Raw genomic sequence first — 4,490 nt, 5'->3', positions numbered from 1 at the left:
TGCGACTGCCGTGCGACCGCCGTGCGACCGCCGTACGACTGCCGTGCGACTGCCGTGCGACTGCCGTGCGACCGCCGTGCGGCTGCCGTGCGACTGCCGTGGGACCGCCGTGCGACTGCCGTGCGACTGTCGTACGACTGCCGTGCGACTGCCGTGCGATTGCCGTGCGACTCTCACATTCGGCGGCAGGCAAAGCGCGACCGAAATCGTGGCCTGGCGTTCGGTCGCTCTACCAGGGAAAGGACAGATTTATATTTTTGTAAAGACAGCTGCACTACACTCCGGCGACTCGTGTTCCATGAAGTATTTCGGTGTCTACGGGGCCAAGAATGTTTCCAATTTTCAGTGTCAAAGGCAACATTAGAATTCAGATATTCACGCCTCATTTGCATGTTACATTCTTCACCATTTCTGATTCTCTCGACATCTGGCGGACGAAGGTGAAGCATTGATTTCTCTCATTCTCTCGATATATCAACATCCTTCTCTGTTTGTCTGTCTGTATCTGTCTCTATCTCCCCCTCTCTCTTCTCTTTTCTCTCTTCTCTCTTCTTTCTCTTCTTTTTCTTATCTCTCTTATCTCTCTTATTTCTCTCTCCTCTCTCTCTCTCTCTCTCTCTCTCTCTCTCTCTCTCTCTCTCTCTCTCTCTCTCTCTCTCTCTCTCTCTCTCTCTCTCATCTCCTTCTTTATCCCCTGACTTGTGTTTTACCAAAATACGAATTGTGGTCTTTGTTTAACCTTATCTTTGACCTTTATATTCTTATGCTTATTCTTATTCTTCTCGGAATCTCATTTGACGGGAAGAGAAGTAGAGAGAGAGAGGGGGGGGGGTGGAGAGAGAGAGAGAGAGAGAGGGGGGGGGGGAGAGAACGAGAGGAGAGAATGGGGGGAGAGAGGGGGGGATGAGGGAAAGAGAGAAAGCAAGAGAGAGAAAGGGGGATGGGAGTGGGTGAAGGAGAGAGAGAGAGAGAGAGAGTGGGGGAGTGAGTGAAAGAGAGTGAAAGAGAGAGAAAGAGAGAGAGAGAGAGAGAGAGAGAGAGAAAGTTCATCGTCGGCCTCGCATACAATTTTCTTTCGATCAGTGTTCGTGTGCAAGCATATGACGCTTTATTTTTAACTTCCCTTTATTCTGACGCCTGTGCATGTGTTTCTCATTATCAATTCTATTTTTATCATTTTCCCTTTCCTTTTCGTCTCCTTCCACACCCATTATCATCATTGTTGTTGCAATCATCTTTCCAATTATTATTATTTTCAAATTCTCATTATCTCGCTCCTCTTCTCTTCGTCTTTCACAATCATTATCATCATATTGCTGCCGTGCATGTTATTTCCACGTTGCATTCTGGAGCTGCAACAACACCTTAGATTTATGCAGTTTCAACACATTCTATAAATCCGTGTTGCCTTCTAGATATTTTTTTTCCCTCTTGATATTCTCTTCGATTTTCCTTCGTCTTTTATATTTAGCAACTCGATTTTTTCTCTCCTTCTTTCATTCTTCCTTTCTTTCTTTCTTTTTGTGATTCTTCCTCTCCGTATTCTTTTTTTTCCCTCTTTTTCTTTGCCCCTTTCCTTTCTCATTCTTTTAATTCCTTCTCTCCTCTCCTTCTCATATCTTCTTCCTCTTCTCCCCTTTCCTCTCCCTTTCGTTTTTAATCTTTCCAATCCTTTTTTCACTCTCTCCTTTTCCCTCTTCCTACTCCCCTATTCTCCCTAGTGCCCTTAATCCTTTTCTTCCTTTCCATCTCCTCTCCTTTACCTTCCTTTCCCCTCCTCCTTCATCCGCACCCTCTCCCTCTCGTTTTCCATTTCCCCTTTTCGTCCATATCCGCCTGCATTCGTGGATCAAATTAAATCTTTTCCCTTTAATTTTAAAATACGGGTTTTCTTGTTTTTTCCCCCCCAAATTTTTCCTTCCCCCCCCCCCTCCTCCTTCTTTACCTTTCCCTTCCCCTCTTTTCCCCCCCCCATTTTTTCCTTTTTTCCCCTTTTTCCCCCCTCCTTCCCTTTTTTCCCTTATTTACCTTCCCCCCCCTTTTCCTTTTTTTTCCCCCCCCCCCCCATACTTTTACCCCCCCTTTTTCTCCTACCCCCCCCCTCCCCTTTTCCCCCCCTTTTACCCCCTATCCTTTCCCCTCCCCCTTTTTTTCCCCCTTTTCCCCCCCCTCCCCTTCTTCCCCCCCCTTCCCCCCCCCCCCCCCTCCCCCCCCCTCCCCTTCCCCCCTCCCCCCCCTTTTTCCCCCCCCCTCCCCCCCTCCCCTCCCCTCCCCCCCCTCTCCCCCCTTCCCCCCCTCTTCTCCCCCTCCCCTCCCCTCGTCCACGCAGGTCAGATGTTCCAGGCGACCGCAGAAAAAAAGGAGATTGTAATCTATTTCGGAAATTAAAAGAGGTTTTGACCGCGGGGGAAAAGGCGACAGGCGCAGGAGAGAGGGGAAAAAGGGAAAAAGGGAGAGAGAAAGGGAAAGGGGAGGTAAGAGAAGGAAGTGAGGGAGAAAAGAAAGGAGGGAGAGAAGGGAGGTAGAAGAAAAGAGAGAGAAGAGAGGAAATTGTTGATAAGGGGGGGTGAAGAAGAAAGATTTTTTAAAGATTGAGGCAGGAAAGAGAAGGAGGAAGGGAGAAGGAAGAGGGGAAGAGAGAAAGCGAGAAAGAGAAAAATGGAAAGGTTAGGAGAGAAAGAGAGAGAGAGAGAGAGAAACACAGGGAAGAGGGGGGGGGCGGGGGGGCTAAACGCAATATAAAACGCGGCATGATCATAAACGGAAAGTAAACTTTTTGGGCTGACAACAGACTGATTCACAGACACACAGACAAACAACTCTACACACACACACGCACATACACACAAGCAAACAAACAAATATACACACAAACACACACACACACACACACACACCCACAAACCAACACACACCCACCCACACACCCCCACACCCCACACCCACACGTACACACACACACCACACCCACCACACACACGTACTCGCCCAGACAGACAGACACGCAGGCAGGGCATGACGAGAGGAGACAGAGCAATAATGCAGTCGTGATCAAACTCCTTGCATGCAACGCGAGCGAGAGCGATGGCTGAGCGGATTTGGGTTGGCTCTGTCTGTTTGTTTGTTTCCTTGTTTATTGGGATCGATAGGAATTGTTGTTGCTGTTTGTTGGGTCTTGCTTTTCTGTTTTTTTTTGTTTTTTTTGTTTGTTTGTTTTTTGTTGTTTTTGTTTTGTGTGTGTGTGGTTTGTGAGTTGGCGCTTGTTTTTTGTATTCATTTTGTGTTTTATTTTTTTTTTTATTATTATTATTCATTCATTATTGTCTTCGTGTGTAGGTGTTATATGTAGGGACAGACAGACATGCATACACACACACACATATATACATAAAAAGATGAACGTTATTCTCACCGTGTAGGTGAAAGTTCCACCGGCCAGTCACGTCTCTCTCTCTCTCTTTTTCCTCTTTTTTCTCTCTCCCCCTCTCTCTCCTCTCTATCTACTATCTATCTATCTATCTATCTATCTATCTATTATCTCTATCTCTCTCTCTCTCTCTCTTTTCCTCTACCTCCCTCCCTTTCTGTATCTTTCTATATCTCCGTCTCATGTAACGAAAGAAAAGAAAAAGAAATGATACGAAAGAGGAGGGGAGCAAAAGAAAGAATATTGATAAGAATGAATAGAGAGAAGTGAAGATAACTGCCTCTCCCTTTCGCCGTTATCCTCACCGCGTAGGTGCGAGTTCCAGCGGCCAGTCACGTGACCTATTTGTGCTTTGATGAACAATAAACGATGATTATTGAGCCGGCCTTAATCTCTCTCTCTCCCTCTCTCTCTCTCCGTCTCTCTCTCTTTTCTCTCTTTCTTTCTCGCTCTCTCTCTTTCTTTCCCCTCTCTCTCCTTTTCTTTCCTCTCCTCTCTCTCTCTTTCTTCTCTCTCTCTCTCTCTCCTCGTTCTCTTCTCTCCCCTCTCTCTCCTCTCTCTCTTCCCCTCTCTCCTCTCTCTTCTCTTCTCTCTCTTCTCTCTCCTCCTCTTCTCTCTCTCTTCTCTCTCTCTCCTCTTTTCCCCCCTCCCTTTTCTCTCTCTTATCTATCTTCTACTGTCATCTCTTTCCTCCCTCCTCTTCTATCTATCTCCTTCTATCTACTACATTCTTTTCTCTCCTCTCGCTCCTTTTCCTTCTCCTCTTGCCCCCTCTACACTATCTATCATCTATCTACACTATCACTCGCTCTTTTTCTTCTCTCTCTCTCTTTTCCCTTTTCCTTTCCTCTCCCCTCCCCCTCCTTCCTCTCTCTCTCTCTTCTCTCTTCTCTTTTTCTCTCTTCTTCTCTTTCTCTTCTCTCTCCTTCCCCTCTTCTCTCCTCTCTCCCTCCCCCCTCTCCTCCCTCTGCTCTTCTCCTCTTTTTCTACTTTTCCCCCCTCTTCATCTATCTACTTCTTCTCTTTTCTCTCCCTCTCACTACCCACCACTTTTTCCTTCCAC

This window comes from Penaeus monodon, chromosome 17 (genome assembly GCF_015228065.2).
Source record: "Penaeus monodon isolate SGIC_2016 chromosome 17, NSTDA_Pmon_1, whole genome shotgun sequence".
NCBI lineage: Eukaryota > Metazoa > Arthropoda > Malacostraca > Decapoda > Penaeidae > Penaeus > Penaeus monodon.
Note: the sequence above shows the minus strand (reverse complement) of the source record.